Genomic DNA, 19,018 nt, shown 5'->3' with positions numbered 1-19,018 from the left:
TGTAACATGATTTGTATTTGCTTGATACGGTGAGCGTTATCGAATTGATATAAATCTAAATACGCAATCCATTTGGCCAGCCATGAATTAATGTTTGTCTCATTACATTCCTTTTTCTCCCCTTTAAAGGGATGATGTTGGAACTGAAGAGGCAATGTCCTCGTGGCTGTGGATACAAATGGGAAATGGGGAGTGTGCATTGTTGAGCCAAAATACGCTTTATGGCTGATTAATATCTTTAAATAGCCCCAAAACACACTTAATTAATGAAAAACACAAATTTGGTGCATAGTTCGAGAGAGTTTGAGTGATTCCTCGAAACCCTAATTTTAGGGGCACCCTTCAACATCTATGAATAGATGGGTCGCTCACCATTCAGCCTCATCTCTTTTATGTAAGTTCTAACCCCTTTTGTGTAGATTTTAATAAACAGGCTTCATCCACATGGAGGTCTACCCTTTGCGACTACTGCCACTCCTTCCACAACTCCTCCAATGCCTGGCGTTTCGTCCTCACCCACTGTGTGGTGCCCTCCTTCCAGTTGCGTTTAGCATCCCTGTCATTGGTAGCCCCTCTTGTTGCTTACGTTTGGACTCCATAATCCCGGGTGTTAGGTGGCAGCCCTTCCCTTCATCAGGTGACCTTCTGTTGTTAGCGATTGGCACCTCCCTTCAACTGGCAGTAGCTGGCGTACTTCTCCACCCTCCTGGTGGCTCCATTTCTGTGTTTGCAGTTTTTTGCTATTGCCACCCTTCTCAGGCACCATTGTGGTAGTCACCTCAGTATCCTGACTCTTTGATGATCAACGTTTGGTGTTTTCCTTGTCTTCTGTCACTCTGATTGGTGGTCACTGACTTGGGATCCATCTTCGGTGGATGTCAATCTCCGACACTTCATTGCTATGTCCTTTGGCATTCTGTACACTCTTACATCCATTTACAACAGAGTTTCTTCTCTATGTTTGTCTCTATGTTTGAGTTTTGAGTTTGCGTTTTGTGTTTTGCATTTAGGGTTTGAGTTTTGCTTGTCTCTGTCAGATTCTTTGTGTTTTAATCTCGGTCGTACATGTGTTTTCTTAGTGCAAACCCTCGCATATCTTCACACGCATCTCGGCCGATTGCCGTTGCATGTCTTTGTTCTAAGCTTGAAGAGTTGCTAGTAGCATCGAAGCTCCATCAGATTTGCTAGAAGATACTTCGGGATGGTACATGTGCATTTGTTTGGGTTTGGGAGAAGTCGGATGGTCATCATCCATGTGTTGAGGTTTGGTAAGAATTGGTGCATCTAAAGGGGATACTCTGCAGGAAGTCATGATGACGAGAGAGTGTGTATAAATTGAGAGAGAATACTTTCAAGGATTGAGAGAAAGTGCGAGAATAAGTGTTGATTAGAAATTGAGAGAGAGACAGGGTGCTGAAAAGAATGGGACTGTACGTAGAATGCATTTAATGTAGATTTGTTTAATCTTACAAAAAAATTGTAGGGGGTAGCTTGGTTAAAATTCGAAGGTTGAAAGAAAGAAGTTTTTTGAGAAAAAAAGGAGAAGGAGAAAAAAATTATAATGAGATTTTTCTCATTCTTTCCAAAAAAAGAAATTGAATCGTGGTAGTAAAAGATTTGGCCATCACCGATTGATGCTACTTGGCCTAGCTTCCATGTCAAGACACATCACACACACCCCCCACCTCCCTCCCCCTTTTTCTTGAATAGTTGACATTGTTCAGGGGGTGATAAGGTGGCTATGGGGGGCCCACTTTTCCATTGAGTGGTCAATTGGCAGTCTGTCCATTCGCCAAGTTTGCGACTGCCTTGTTTGCCTTTTTTGCAGCTGCCTTGTCCTATTCTACGAGGATGTGTGTGTGTGTGTTCGTCAAAGACAATAGAGATTCTCTCTCTCTCACCTTCTCTATTCTGAACTACCATGTGCACCCAATGCCAAGAGACTAGAGATTCTCTCTCTCTCTCTCTCTCTCTCTCTCTCTCTCTCTCTCTGTCTGTGCACTACCTTGCATCATGCTTCCACTCTCCACGACATGTTCATCTCTCTCTCTCTCTCTCTCTCTCTCTCTCTCTACGCTATGGTGTGCATGTGAATAGTTAAACTCTTTTAGTATTTTCTCTTTGATCGACTAATTTAGAGTCATTCTCTCTCTTGGACATCAAGATAACATTGATAGTGAAGGTTGTCATAACATTAAATACAATGTTAATATTAAAGTTAATAATAGCATTAACATAAACATAAAAAGCTTACATGATAGGAATATTTAATGTTACATTGACATTAAATTTAATGACACCATTGACATTAATTTAAAATTGACAAATATTATTGTCAATCAAAATACCAATTCTTATCCAAGCTACAAGATTTTAGCTTCTAAAGATAGTTTGTTATAGCCTTGGAGTGGCAGATCCTTGGACTCTAATGATTAGAACCATTGAAATTCTTGTGCACAAGAATCACCCCAACACAAAAAACTTGAGTATGAGTACCAAACAAGAAATACACCTTGTCATCATATCTAGCAACTTGCAACATGTGCATGGTGCCCCTCGTGCACGCCTCTCCTAGCATTAGTGTCCCATACCACCCTAAATGAGATAAAGGTGTACTTGTCAGGCGTAAACTTGTGAGAGTGCACAACGGAAGAAGGAACTCGAACACGGAGGAAGAGAGAGAGACAATTTGTAAGAGAAGAAGAAAAGAAACCTGCGCTGAACAAGAAACAAATGCTCAATACAGAAGGTTTGATCAATCCTTGCACGCAGTGTCAGTGAGGGCACCAGATTAGGCTGATGATGATGGCAATACTAGAGACGGAGAAAGACGACAGAGTCAGAGTGTGCACCTGCCAAGGAAGGAGGGAAGATAATAAATATTTGATTGCTAAGTGGGAAATGGCTATAAATAGTCAAAGCTCATGATGTCCTCATCTGACTCAGATTGAAGCTCACAGGCAAGAGATGATAAGGCATGATAAACATGATTGCTAATAGAACTATCATGTTTCCGTGAGCAAAAGTGGTTTTGTGCACGCCATTGAATCTCACGTCCAATTACATGTTGATGCTTTGATACCAATGAAACGTCTCCCTAGGATCCAACTTGCACATGAGATATGATACAATCCATATCCACAAATAAAAGGACTAGACATTTGACTTAGCTCCTAGCCATAGAGCCAAACGATGTCGTAAGACTACAGATTTCGTGATTAAAAAACAAGGAAAAGAACTCCATACAAGTATTTTGAATATGTGCTCATGGTGTACTCAAACATGATCTTTACAGGATTTTGAGGTAGTAGAATTGGTCCACCAAAATAGTCTAAATTTCCAATATTAAGTTCTAATGACCCATTGAGAACTTTGGATGGATTCAAATACATATAAGGGTCTATTTCGAATAGTACAAGTCATCTAAGACAAAAACTATCAAAAGCAATATGTTTTACGGAAAGTGCTATTTTTGGATATTTGTAGAAGATTTCACAATTCTGTCCACGTTGGCTTGTAGACCAAGGTCATTCCTATTGTTATGAGTACTTGGATGACTATATTCGATGTTTGTATGACAAAGTTATGGTCAAAACAAGTTGTCTGACTTTGGGCCTAAAGAAAAATGAAAATAGAGAAAGCAAAAAGTAAAGGTAAGAAAGGCTAAAGCAAGCTTTTTGTTTGGAAAGCAAGATTTTAAGTTTGTAAACAAGGAATAGTGCTGTATAAATAGAAGCATGGATGAAGGAGAAGGCTTGGCCAATTTTTGAATTGAATTAACTTGTGTCTTTGGCATCAAGGACACACTAATCGTGCAACCGGTCTATGACTCACATAAAGCGGTACTTACTTCAGTTAACACCTGGACTTTACATACACACACATAAACAGAGACCTCTCTCCCTCACTCAACACTAGATTGGCCCCGAAGACCGGCGCCCCTCTCGGTATTGCTTTATCAATTAAAAGATAGAAAATTACAAAAATGGTAATGTTCCAAAATACATAACCTGTGAACAATTGGTTTTCATCTCTTCTAAGTAAATCCCAGCTGCATAGGAACAGTATAGCATGTCCAGATCAACATCCCTTACTGTCCAGCATGTGCAGAATTCATTGTTTTTACTGTCTAGCACACTGTTCTTACTGTTCAGCATGTGCAGAGTTCACTGTTCTTATTCAGCATGAGTAGAGTTCACTGTTCTTACGATTCAGCATGTGCAGAGTTCACTGTTCTTATTCAGCATGAGCAGAGTTCACTGTTCTTATTCAGCATGTACAGAGTGAACATGTGCAAAGTTCATTGTTCTTATTCAGCATGAGCAGAGTTCACTGATCTTATGATTTAGCATGTGCGGAGTTTATTGTTCTTACGATTCAACATGTGCAGAGTTCACTGTTCTTATTCAGCATGAGCAAAGTTCACTGTTCTTACGATTCAGCATGTGCAGAGAAAACACAGAATTGTACCTTCGATGAAATCAATCCATCATGCAAAGCATTTCTTCTGAGAATAGAGAGAGAGGTGATCAGAGGGAGCAAGCTCTACCTCTGTGCTTGAGTTAGAGGCGTAGAAGTACTCTCCATGGCTGGTTTTCTTGCAGCAATTTGCCCTCAGCTCTCCAAAACTTCATTCTCCCATCTGCCCCTTATGCTTATTACGTTTTTTTTAATGCTCTCTCTCTCTCTTTTGGGAATTTGTGCCACATGGCATACATGTAACAATTTTCCCGTTTAAACTTTCCAATCTAAAATTCTCTATGATCGGTGCAAAATTTGACCTCGGCACAACTAGAGAATTAATCCTCGTGTAAAAACGAAGACAATGACGCGAACAGACTCTGGGGTCCAAAAATAGTAACTCCATTTATTTTAGGGATGGTGACTCTTGCATTCCTCAAGTTGTTCTGTGCAACTTTTATCATTGCGACCACATCAAAAGTGTAATGTGGCTCAGATACAATAACTTTTATTCCGTGAGCATTCTCACATGTGCATCTTGTATCTTGGCCAGGCTCATTGTCATGCACCATCTCCAGTGGCTAAGCATATAGTCCCAAACCATTGGCATTCTATTCTTCAGTGTCCATTCAATATGGAACTGGTCCTCTTGGAATAAGCGGGATCTTTGCATGGCCAGAAGAGGCAACCATTGGGACAAATTGGACTAATGGTTTGTTTGAGCAAGAAGAGGAATACCAATGCATGCAATGTAGAAAGCTACAATGGGAGTCACACCTCATATTGAATTGATCGAGCTGTGGTCATCCACAGGGACCACACGAGTCAAATAAGCAAGCTGATCCGTGACCGTCGGTAACTTGTAGGCCGGTGATGGAAGCCTTATTATACTTGTGCTTTATGTGGATGATATGCTTATTGCTGGTAAGCATAAAAGCCAGATTAATGCATTGAAAAGGCAGCTGAATTCAGCCTTTTCTATAAAGGATTTGGGTGCAGCTGAACATATTTTGGGCATGCGTGTAACACGAGATAGAGAGTAACAACTCTTATTTCTCTCACAAGAAAAGTACATCAGTAAAGTACTTAATCGTTTTTCTATGGCTGATGCTAGGCCTCTTGGTGTATCTTTTCCACTCTATTTTAAGCTTAGCAAAGCAGATTTCACAAAAGATGATAAGGCAGGCAATACTATGAAGGGTGTTCCTTATTCTTCAGCTTGTGGTTCACTCATGTATGCTATGGTTGTTACTAGACCTGACATTGCTTATGCAGTGGGAGTTGTAAGCAGGTTCATGTCAAATCTTGACAAAGCACATTGGGAAGTAGTGAAATGTATCTTACGGTACCTTAAGGGCACACAAAGAAAATGTATTTGCTATGGCAAGGGTACGTTGGATCTGCAAGGGTATTGTGATGCAGACATGGCAGGTGTCTTGGATACTCGCAAGTCTACTAGTGGGTATATCTTTACCTTGAGGGGTGGGGCGGTCTCTTGGTGCTCTAGATTGCAAAAAATAGTAGTACTCTCTACCACTAAGGCTGAATACAGCAACAAAAGAAAAAAATATATTTATATAAGTAAATAAGAAAAGCAACTGTAAAAAGTATCGCCACTTGGTGACATACACCCCTCTTCAAAGAAGCAAGCGACCTCGATTGCATGCCACACATGCCAACGGATGATACAGGGCAATAACAAGATTCTCCATGTTATTAGTGCCGTCACATGTATCACTTGCTAACAGATGACACGGGGCGATGGTAGGAGTTTTCCCATTACCATTTGTGTCATCGCAAGTTCAAGTCTCATATAGATGGAGGATTACATCATGTATCCAACTATGATTATTAGGAGCCTTTCTAATATACATGTTTCTGGATGCAATACAGGGCGATAGCACGTATGCGTGAACTATTAGTGTCAACATGCATATTCATTCAACTGAAGTGTAACAAATACAACTTCAAAGCACTGAGATTTCATTCAATGAGATACAATATTTAACTGTACAATAGAGAATGTACATTGCTTCAAAAAGCATTCTAAGTCACTGTAGATTCTAGTAAGAAAGCTTCTCGGTAAAGTTGCAATAACTGAGGCGAATTTGCCAATTCAGCCTCTTCCATCCATTTGGCATCCATTGGTGAATAGTTCTTGAACTTCACCAAAAATCTTCTTATAACTCTACCTTTCACTTTCCTATCCTTATGTGCCAGGATCTGCTCAGGAACTAGAATCTCATCTAATTCCTCTACTTCAGGTTGTTCCTCTTGAACCAAATCTTCTGGCAGTTCACCAATAAAAGGCCTCAATAGGGTCACATGGAATGCATTATGAATTTTCCAATTCTCTGGCAATTTCAGCCTACATGCTATGTCATTGATCTTCTCTGAGACTTGAAAAGGGCCATAATAACGCATACTCAACTTTGGAAACAAACGTTCCTTGCCCTTCTGTTTTCTCAAACGTGCCTTTTCAAAATGCAATAAGACCCAATCATCCATTTTGAACAAGAGCTCCCGACGATGACTATCAACAGCTCTTTTCTGTTTAGCTTGTGACTTTTCTAGGGCATACTTGACCTTTTTATATGCTTCTTCCCAATCTTTTACATAATGATCTACTTCAAAGATGTTATCTTTTGTCTGCAAAATGGGAGGCAATTTCTTTCTACCTTCCACAATCTCAAAAGGTGCTTTGCCAGTAGATGAGTGCACTGTATTATTGTATGCATACTCAACCAATGGCAAGTAGTGTTCCCAAGAAGTCTTATGATTTGAAACATAACACTTCAGTAAATCTAAAACAGTCGAATTATTCCAATGGCTTCTTACTCTCTTGAACATGTCTAGGAAATGGTTTCCTTGCCTGTTTTCCAAACTGACAGGCTTCAACGAAACTTCGATAAGGGCGGAAAATTCTATCCATCATCCTGTTAAACGTAGCAAGAGCATTGGTCAATCCAAACGGCATGACTAAAAATTCATAGAGACCAAATGTCATTCTGAAAGCAGTCTTATGGATATCCTCTGGCTTGATTCTGATCTGATGGTATCCACTTTTTAAATCTATCCTGCTAAACATTCCTGCTCCCTGTAATCGATCAAGAATGTCATCTATCCTCAGAATCGGAAACCTATTCTTGATCGTGTTCTTATTCAAGGCTCTGTAGTCAATACACATTCGCCAAGAGTCGTCCTTTTTCTGAACTAGCAACACAGGTGAACAAAACGGAGAACTACTGGGCTGAATTAGTCCTTTCTCTAAAAGCTCATTAACCTATGCCATAATCTCTTTCTGCTGCGCTGCACTGACCCTGTACGGTGGCCTATTGGGCGGACTAGTCCCTAGAATAAGATCTATGGTATGATCTTCAGGCCTCTCAGGGGGTAACTCTCTTGGTAATGAATCTGAGAAACAATCAGTGAATTTATCCAAGAAAGCCCTTCTACTTTCATCTAGTACAGACACATTACTGTCAACTTCATTAACTTGCTTTGCAAAAACCAAGTATGCAGAAATATGATTTTTCATTACAGAAGTAATTGCAGAAGCAGAAACAACTGGGATAGACTCTCCTTTAAGCTTCACATCTAACATATGAGTCTTGCTCCTGTGTACAAGAGTAATCGTTCTATTGTAAGTATCCAAGATAGCATGCTTCCTGTGGCACCATGGGATACCCAACAGAACATCACAACCCTCTAGAGGCATAATATGGAACTTCTCTGTGTCCACATAGCTCTGAATATGCATATGAAGTTTGCCAAGAATGGGGGTGACAGGTTCAATATGTCCTGGGCATGCCAAATCAGCTTGTCCAACTGGTCGCATTTCCTCGGGACGTATACCCAATTTAGCTGCCAATGCTGGTGAGATAAAGTTTGCACAAGCTCCAGGATCAAAGAAAATAAGCACTGTGGAATCTCTGATCTTTCCCCAAGCTCTGCACAATTCTGTAGCATCATCAACTGATTGATCTCCCACCATATTAGGCACTAAGCCAATGCTGGGCTTCTTTTTACTTGGCGCATCTTTATCCTCCGCATCTTTAGAAAATTGCTGTGGGCACTTAGAAGCAATATGGCCTTTCTTTTCACAAATAAAGCATTTTCCAGCCATCATTAAAGCCTTTCTTTCTTCAAATTATTTGCCAAAAAATGGCCTCTTTTGTCCTTTACCCTGTTTAAAAGAAGTTTGAGGTTGATGCTGAAATCTTTTCTTCCAAAAAGACTTTGTAAAACTGGTCCTTTCTGGAAATTGCTTCTTCTTCTTGCCAGGATCCTGCTTAAACTGAGAATTCTTCTTTTTAGTGCCTTTAAAGCTGTCAACTTTTCCTTTCGACAATGCATTTGCCACACCAGCATTTTCAATTAACTGAACCATATTTGTAACCCTAGTCTTGGTACAATAATCCCTGATGGCTTTGGGCAAACCGCAACAGTACTTTTCAATTTGTTCTGACAGGGGCACTGTCCTGTAAGAACTCACGGGCAAAAGTGCTTTCCAAAATTTCTTATTGTACTCTTCTAAATTCATACAATTTGCCGTGTCCAATTTATGCCATGCAGTCATGACATCTACTTCAAACGTGTTAGTTAACCATGAGGCTGCAAACAACTGTTTGAAATGAACCCAAGTGGCAGGTGCATATCCTTGCATCAACAATATGTTCCACCACTGCAAAGCATTACCTTTCAAAAAAGTTGCAGCCTTTCGCACCTTAGAAGTCTCAGTAAAATTCCCTCTTGTGTAAGCTGCATCAAAATGATGTATAAATGTCAAAGCTTTAAGCTTATCTTGCATACCACTGAAGGTTTCAAACTTTATTGCCTGACCACTCTCTTTATAGTCTTTAGGCTTTGCACTTTTTGGTGTCAGGTTGTCATAGACAGGTGGGTGTAAAAAGGGGAGTCCCTTAGGTGCATTATCAACATTCATTTCACTTGTCTTAGCTGCCATATGCCCACTAGACTGAGAAAAACCAGCGGGTGCATTTTGTACTCTAGGCATCAAATAAGGACTCCGCAGAGTCTGATAACTGGGCTGTAGACCAATATTAGCATAAAGTGGGTTCACTGCCTCAATAGGCATCATTCTTGGTGGCCCTCTAGGCAAGTATCCCTGATAACCCGTGGGTAACCTAGCCATTGCTTGAAAAACTGACCCACCACCAAAGTAACCAGGATAAGTAGCAAACCGAAGAGGAATAGTCTGCTGTGCCACTTGTGCATAACTGCCTTGACCATTCACTCCCTGATCCTGTGCTTGTGTTTCTTGTTGCACTGGACCTGTCTCCATGTTTGGTGTCTTTTCCACATGCTCACGCACATTAGAGGTCACTCCACGGTATGATGTGATGACTCAGCTTGAGAATCCTCACTATGTGACTTCAAAATTTTTTGCATCCGAGGATTCTTTACCAGCTGTTAGAAAGAGCCAACCATACTGAGGAGTTGTGCCATAAACAAGTCCTCCTGTTCTTGCTCCTCATCATGTGGTTCAATCTCGGTTCTAGAAGGTGCTGATACCTGTGCACCAATACTCTCTCTTCGGTGTCTATGAGCAGAAGAAGAACTCTTTTCTTCATGGGGGAGTTTTCCTTTGCCTTTATCCATGTCTGCAATCTCTCTAGTCCTGTAATCTCTGTAAAACCTGTGTGTATGGCCTTTTCACCCAAAATTGTCCGAGCTTAAATTCTTACAGAAAAGAATTCAAATCCCGGGGATGGAACCATGCAACCGGTCTATGACTCACATAAAGGGGTAGTTTCTTCAATTAACACCTGGACTTTACATACACACACATAAACAGAGACCTCGCTCCCTCACTCAACACCAGATTGGCCTTGAAGACCGGCTCCCCTCTTGGTATTTCTTTATCAATTAGAAGATAGAAAATTACAAAAATGGTAATGTTCCAAAATACATAACCTGTGAACAGTTGGTTTTCATCTCTTCTAAGTAAATCCCAGCTGCATAGGAACAGTACAGCATGTCCAGATCAACATCCCTTACTGTCTAGCATGTGCAGAATTCACTGTTCTTACTGTCCAGCACACTGTTCTTACTGTTCAGCATGTGCAGAGTTCATTGTTCTTATTCAGCAGGAGCAGAGTTTACTGTTCTTACGACTCAGCATGTGCAGAGTTCACTGTTCTTATTCAGCATTTCTTATTCAGCATGAGCAGAGTTCACTGTTCTTACGACTCAGCATGTGCAGAGTTCACTATTCTTACGATTCAGCAGTTCACTGTTCTTACGATTCAGCATGTGCAGAGTTCACTGTTCTTATGATTCAGCATGTGTAGAGTTCACTGTTCTTATTCAACATGAACAGAGTTTACTGTTCTCATTCAACATGTGCAGAGTTCATTGTTCTTACGATTCAGCATATGCAGAGTTCACTGTTCTTATTAAGCATGAGCAGAGTTCACTGTTCTTACGATTCAGCATGTGCAGAGAAAACACAGAATTGTACCTTCGATGGAAGCAATCCATCATGCAAAGCATTTCTTCTGAGAATAGAGAGAGAGGTGATCAGAGGGAGCAAGCTCTACCTCCATGCTTGAGTCAGAGACGTAGAAGTGCTCTCCATGGCTGGTTTTCTTGCAGCGATCTGCCCTCAGCTCCCCAAAACTTCATTCTCCCATCTGCCCCTTATGTCTATTACGTTTTTTTTAATGCTCTCTCTCTCTCTCTCTTTTGGGAATTTGTGCCACATGGCATACATGTAACAATTTTCTCGTTTAAACCTTCCGGTCTAAAATTCTCTATGATCGGTGTAAAATTTGACCTCGGCATAGACCAAAGAATTAATCCTCATGTAAAAACGAAGACAATGACGCAAACAAATTTTGGGTTGCTTGGTTGGAGAGATGGCAGCAGCTTGTTGCTTGGCACTAGATGCTAAAAACGCAGGTTGATGCGGTGCTATGTTGATGCAGCAGATGGAGACCCCCCAAACAGCAAGGCGATGGTTGAAAACAGGCCACCTAGGGCTAGATAGTGATGGGCTACAGTCGGTGATGGCTGGATAGTAGATGGTGGGTGGCTGATGGCTGAAATCTGCATGCTAGAGTGAGAAACCTGCACAAAAGGATAAGGTTGAATGGTGGGCAGCCTATCTATTTATAGATATTGAAGGGTGCCCCAAAAAATTAGGGTTTTGGGGGACCACATAAACTCTCTCGAACCGTGCACCAAATTTGTGTTTTTCATTAATTAAGCGTGATTTGGGACTATTTAAAAATGCTGATCAGCTGTAAAGCGTGTTTTAGCTCAATAGGGGTCATCTTTATTTTGTCACATTTATTGATTACTACTTTAAGTACACTTGGATATATGGTTTAAAGGCCAAATCAGATATATTTACACTTCAAACATTTGGTTGCCAAATTGGAAACAAAAACCAGTTTGAAAGTGCAAACTCTTCACACAGATAGACGAGGAGAGCACATGTCTAAAGTCTTTGAGGCTCATTTGTTAGACAATGGCATTGCACATTAGTCTATAGTGAGGATTATTTAATAGAATGGAGTGGTGGAACGCAAGAACGATACTCTTATGGAAATGAATAGATGTATGTTGAAAAGCAAAGGGCTGCCTCATAGTTCTTGGCTTGAAGGCCTTACGTATGCAAATCATGTTTTAAATCATTCTTCTACAAAAGCATCGAAGACCATTACATAAGGCATGATATAGCAAGAAGCCTAGTGCTGTTTACTTTCGTGTTTTTGATTGTGTTGCATATGCACATGTACCCAAAGAACTTTGTGGAAAGCTTGATGAGCGATAATGTTAGATATAACATGCAAAGCAAAGAGTATAGGTTGTATAACCCTTCCATACACAAGGTTTTTGTGAGTAGAGATGTCTTATTCTTTGAAAATTTAGCACATTTGAATGTTGAATTTGAAATGCCAGCCACACTAGAACTTTTGGAGGTATTTGAGGGTCTCCTTCCATATGCTATTGGTATGGGGGCATGATATCGAATCATGCTTCTACAAGAGCATTGAAGACCATTACACCATATGAGGCATGGTATGGCAAGAAGCCTAGTGCAGATTACTTTCGTGTTTTTGGTTGTGTTGCATATGCACATGTACTCAAATAGCTTGGTGGAAAGCTTAATGGCAAGGTAGTGAAGTCCATTTTTGTTGGATATAGCATGGAAAGCAAAGGGTATAGGTTATATAACCCTTCCACACGCAAGGTTTTTGTGAGTAGAGATGTCATATTCTTTGAAAATTCAGCACATATGCATGTTAAATTTGAAATGCTAGCCACATTATGAAGAAAGTGATACGCAACGGAGATTAAATGGTCAGTGATGGTGATGGTAGATAGAGAGAAAAACGTAAGCAGCAATAGAGCAATAGAGAGTGAGAGAGATGCACGATGTGTGGGTACAATAGAGTGTATCTCTTTTAGGTTTTTTGAGATAGATATATAAAAGTACAAGTGCGAAGGATGTGTTCTAACCCGAGCATGTTTAAAAGGGACGGTGGCCCTTTATTCCCAACAACCTCCCACCTAAAGGCAATGTGCTTGAAGGTTAAGAAAAACATCAACTAAGTCCAAGTCTGTACAAAGCTGAAATACATATACTATCCAACTCCCATCATCTATCAGCAATGAGCAAACCGCTTTGCTGGAAGTCCTTTCGTGAGAAGATCTGCAGGATTATCATTTGTATGTACCTTGATAAGCTCAATGCTTTTCTTATCAAGTACATCCTTGATAAATTGGTACTTCACCTATATGTCCTTTGTCTTTGCATGAAAGACTAGATTCCGTGCTAGCATGATAGCACTCTGACTATCACAGTGGAGGATAGGAGTCTTAGTAATGCCAAGCTCTCCCACCAGACATGAAAGCCATAAAGCCTCCTTGCATGCCTCAGTGGCAGCCACATACTTTGCCTCTGTAGTAGACAATTCAACACACTTCTGTAGCTTGGAGATCCAAGAAATTGCTCCCCCTGTGAAGGTGAATACATATCCTGAAGTAGACTTCCTGCAGTCAGCATGACTAGCATAGTTTGCATCCGTAAAGCCAACGATAGATGCTTTCTGTTTTCCAAAGTAGATGCACACATCCTTTATGCCCTTAAGATATCTCATGATACCTTTTATTGCTTCCCAATGCTTTTTGCTAGGATATGCTACGTACTTGCTAACCACTCCCACTGCAAATGCTATGTCAGGACATGTAGCAGTCATAGCATACATCAAGCTATCCATAGTTGAAGCACATGGAATTTTGGCCATTTCAACCTTTTCATTATCAAATGTAGGGCTGTCCTTTGCATTGAGTTTCACATATGGAGGCAATGGTACGCTAATTGCTTTCTCCCCTCAATATTGAAATGTTGCAAAATCTTGGATACATACTCCTGCTATGACAGATAAAGAAGACCTTTCGATTTGTCCTTGAGCATACGGATGCCAAGAATGTGATTTGCCTCACGAAGATCCTTCATATCAAACTGCTGTGTAGGTTCTGCTTCAATGTGTCCAAAGCATGAATATCCCTATGAGCAATCAACATGTCATCCACATACAAAGCCAATATAATAAGGCTGCCATCTGTTGCCTTCTTGGTATATAAGCAATGATCCACTCGACTCCTTTTGAATCCTTGAGATTGGATGAATGTATCAAACTTATGATACCATTCATGTGGTGCCTGTTTCAGCCCATACAAGCTTTTGTTGAGTTTACATACCATCTTTTCCTTCCCTTTTGCCACAAAACCTTCTTGTTGTTGTATATATATGTCCTTATGCAAATCACCATGTAAGAAAGTAGTCTTTACTGTGAAGAAGATTGTGGATGCACCGCTAGGGTTTGCACTGAGGAAACACACAGTGTACGACCATGACAGAAGCACAACGAGACAAACACAGACACAAAAGGCAAAACTCAAACCCTAAATGCAAAACTCAAAACTCAAACACAGAAACTTAAATACAAATAGAAGAAGAGATAGAAAGAATACAACTTTGAAGTGAATGAATGCTATGAATGAATGTAAGAGTGTATAGTGTGCCCAAGGGTAGAGTAGTGTGTTGAAGAGTGACGTCTATCGGAGACAGATTCCAAGTTTGTGTCCACCAGTCAGAGTGTAGGATGGAGAGTATGCAACAAACGCAAGTGTCAGAAGAGCTTGGAGCACCAAACGCAAGTAGAAGAGGTGTGGAGGATGGAAGGCAGTCCCCAGATGAGTGTAAACGCAAGTTGAAGATGTTGTTAAGATGAGGACCACCACCACCAACACATGTTGCCTGAAACAAGAGACACTAAATGCAAGGAGTTGGAGGCGATGAAGATGCTAGCAATGGCTGATGGATGCCAAACTCAGCCTAGAAGAGTGTTTATCGATGGGCGGCAGCTGTAGCAGGGGACGCCAGGCATTGGAGCAGCAATTGATGGAGTGGCAACAGAAGAAGGGATAGAAAGAACACAACTTTGAAGTAAATGAATGCTGTAAATGAATATAAGAGTGTATAATGTGCCCAAGGGCAAAGCAATGTGTCGAAGAGTGACATCCATCGGAGATGCATCTCAAGTCTGTGACCACCTGTTGGAGTGTAGGATGGAGAGGATGCAGCAAACGCAAGTATCAGAAGAGCCTGGAGCACCAAACACAACAAGAGGTGTGTGAAAGATGGAAGGCAGTTCTCAATGAGGGTAAACACAGGCTGAAGATGCTGCCAAGATGAGAAGGACCACCATCACCTGTCACCTAGAACAAGAGACACCAAATGCAAGCAGCTGGAGGCGGTGAAGATGGTGGCAATGGTTGATGGGTGTCAAACGCAGCTTGGAAGAGTGTCTGTCAGTGGGCGGTAGCTATAGCAACAATAGATGGGGCTGGATAGCCATGTGTGTGTGGATTGATGGCTGAAAGCTGCACTCACGGGTGAGAAACCTACACAGAAAGGATTAAGATTGAACGGGGGCAGCCTATCTATTTATAGATGAGGATAAATCCTCCCAAATTAGGGTTTCGCTAAACTCTCTCGAATCGCTCCTCGTTTTAGGGTTTTCATTAAATTAAGCTTGATCTGGGGTTGCTTAAGTGGCTAATTAGCATAGAATGTATTTCTTAGCTCAACACCCCCTCTTAGGCCCAAAATAGGGTGAGAAAGAAAGGCCAACCCAGTTTGCCGAAGGTGTCCTACCCAAAATAGCTAGGGCATTGAACAAAGGGTGCACGATGGCTGCCTAGTGGCCTACCAAGACTATAGAGGCGATGGTTATCTTACCAAGGAAGTCCAAGTAGTCACCTCCATAGAGGACATGGCATTGGACAAAGGGTGCTTGTGGGCTGCGTGGTGGCCTGCCAAGCCCTACAAAGATGGTTGGAACTACAATGAACTTTGATTTTTGTGTTGTTTGTGTTTTTTTTAATTTTTTTAAAACAAGTGAGAGAAGGCTTGCGATCGATTGAGGAGAAGACGGGAGACCGAGAAGGGATGGTTAGGTCCAAACCATCACAAAACAGACAAGAGATCTATCTACTCGAGAATGTTGATGAGGAGGGAATGGTGATAGAGTAATTGGGGGGGTGGACAAACCGCCGGTGGAAACAATGTAGGATCCATTTGGTGGTGCTCTGCACAATGAGAATGCTATATGCTGTGAAATGCTCATGCAACAACTACCACTTAGATAGTGTCCCTTGTGGGGAGGCCGATATCGAAGATAAGTGCTGAAACTTGTAGAATATCAAGAAGGGTAGGAACCCAGTCTCAACGAGGAAGGGCGACGGTGAAGGAGGAAGAGAAGCCAAATCTCGAGATACAACGAGGTGGGGAAGAAGTCCTAGAATCTATTGTGGAGGTCTTAGGAATGGATGGGTAATGTGCAATAGGATCGGTGCTAGTAGACCAATCAATGGGTGGCCGCTGAGGCTGTCCGTGTGCCACATGTCCAGTAGTTGTGGGGGCTGTGGGAGCAGATGGGGCAACAATGGGAGGTGCAGCCCTACTAGACTGTGTAGTCATAGTAGTCTATTGTGGTTTCCTAGGTGGTAAACCTTGTGCCTTGATATGACACTCCTTGTCCCCGTGGCCTAACCTCTGGCAGTGTGTGTAGAACCAATTTTTCTTAGGAATTTGCTGCCAAGGGGTCGTGTTTCTTTGTTTCCGTCAAAGAAAGTGGTGTCACCCTTGTTTTGGCTTGCCTTCTCATCTTGCGAGTTCTAGCCACTGTTGGTTTTCGCTCTCGAAGAAGAGGTAGTCGACCCTCGCCCCTCCTTAGAATAGATGGAGATGGAGGACTTCTTGCGGACTTGATCATGTAGCCTCGCGTAACGCAAGAATTGACACTCAAACTTGTAGAAGGTCGGCAATCTAGGTAGTGAGATAATGTGCTGGATAAAATGGAAGTGTTTGTCGGGCAACTTGCTCAAGAAAAACGTGACCTGATCATCATGGGACTTAGGAGAGCCAGTAGTGGCAAATTCAGCAAGTAACCGCTGGTATTTGGCCAACTTGACTTTTAGATCATCCTCTTCCTTCATGGAAAACTCTCGAAGCTCAAAGTCGATGTTTGTACGCCGAGTACCAACTCTAGCCACATAGTGGTTGATGAGATGACTTCGACATTCTGGTGCAAGAGGGAGTGCTATAATTGAGAGTGTAACTCAAGAAGCAAACCTTGCATTAGCTCGATATTGGCTGTGGCATTGCGAGCTCTCCATTGACAAATGTAATCAGAGTGGGTTAGGTGAGGGTCATGCATAGGCTCAAGATCAACAACGAGGTCCCAAAGACCCTGAGACTCAAGCACTTGCTGCATATAGTTCGACCAAGTGGTGAAATTCGACCTGTTGAAATGACTCTTGTCTATGAAGGCATTCTTGGCCAAGGCAACAGGAGTGGTAGTACTCGGATAAGGTGAATAGGGTGGGTATTGTGGGGGACAAGGAGTACACTTGGGAATGGGTCCCAAAGTGCCCACTAGACATACAAGAAGTGTGCACGGTGGATCCAAATGTTTGCATGGGATGACTAGACATGGGTAGTGTCATTGCATGAGTACCACATGGTGGAGGGATAGGGACATATGGAGCAGAGGATGGAAATCCGTGCATAGAAGTGACCCATGGAAAGTGTGATGATGCACCATAAGTAGAGGACGGAAATCCCTGCATTTGAGAGGTTGTGGTGTGTGTAGTTGGGGGTAGTGAGGGGGGTGCCCATCACAGCCGTCCTAGTGGGATAAGATGTGCCTACATGAGGAAAGGTAGAGGGAACTGTGTTAGAGGGTGGCATTTCCTATAATGAAGCCCCATAGTGTGAATGGCTTGTGGAAAAGAGTAGGTGACAATGCTAAGAGGTGGGATGCCCCCTAACGATGCGTTGTGATGTGAAGTGGGAAGGAAATGTGAATATGGAATAGAGAATGAAAATGTTCTAGGAGCGGAGACAAAAGGTCCGACTCCCAATGTGGTAGAGGTAGATGTGGAATGTAAGCCAAGGTTTTGAAATGAGTGGGATATGGCTTCAAAAGAAGAGGGTGGGATGGGAGAGAGAGAAGAAGAGTAACTGACTTGCTCAAGTGAAATAGAAGATGTAGGTATACTTGATGATGAATGTTTGCTTCTTGAGCCCCCTCTATTAAGATTTACGTACATTTGACCATTCAAATCTTGCACACCAAAAGACAAAATAGGAGAAGGTTTTGATTGGAACAACTCAAAAGGCTTGTACGAACTTGACACAAGGCCTCGCAAAGATGATGAAGATGGATCGACAGTCATCCCAAATGTCGTATGTCCTCCATGATTAGAAAGGTGGCCAGCCTCACTAACCAGTAGGGAAGGAGTAGCAAAACTAGAAGAAGGGATGTCTTCTATGCCATACTTGTTGCATTGGTACTCCTCAAACTCCTCCTTCGTGAGATTAATGAAATCTGGAATATCTGGCATAGGTGTTATTGCATGTGTCGAAGTTGGTCTTGTACCTATGTAACATGGAACAAAAATGATTGAAATGTATTCTTAGGCTTGAACGTCAACTACTGGAGTTGGCCATAAAGTGTTATTGCATGTCTGGTGGAAGGTGCCTCGTACAACAATTGAAGCTTCTACCATACTTTGGGAGATGTCCTGCAGGAGGTGATTGTTGATAGAACTTCTTTTGAAATACATTGGAGAAGAGCAGGATAGGCACACGTATCATTTGTATCCCATGTAAGTGCAGCTTCCTCATGGTTGTCCTTGTCAAAATCTTCAGGAACTGAAAAAGGATGCTTAGGATGTAGAATAGCTCCATAAACAATGTACCATAACTGCTTCTGCACAACCCAGGCTTTCGTGACAACACTCTTGTTGTGCTAAGAAATGCACTTAGCCACTTAAACAACCCCAAAACATGCTTATTTTAGGCTTATTTTAGCCAAAACCCTAAAACGGGGAGTAGATCGAGAAAGTTAAGTGGGAGGATCTAGAACCCTAATTTTCTATAAATTGGCAGCCAGCCCTCCACTCTTTTACAATCTCGTTTTTGCAGGTTTTAGTTGTTACCAGCTTGCTGCCT

At 41.7% G+C, this 19,018-nt stretch overlaps 1 pseudogene; it reads right to left on the bottom strand.

The window, feature by feature from the left end:
* Positions 1-6,507: 6,507 nt before the first annotated feature.
* Positions 6,508-10,217, bottom strand: LOC148041816 (uncharacterized; annotated as a pseudogene).
* Positions 10,218-19,018: the final 8,801 nt, after the last annotated feature.

The sequence above is a fragment of the Lygodium microphyllum genome, chromosome 1 (assembly GCF_053477565.2).
Source record: "Lygodium microphyllum isolate KBCC chromosome 1, Lygodium_microphyllum_v1.1.10, whole genome shotgun sequence".
In the NCBI taxonomy this organism is placed as follows: domain Eukaryota; kingdom Viridiplantae; phylum Streptophyta; class Polypodiopsida; order Schizaeales; family Lygodiaceae; genus Lygodium; species Lygodium microphyllum.
The sequence above is the reverse complement of the archived record's forward strand: the minus strand, read 5'-3'. Positions and strand labels throughout refer to the sequence as shown.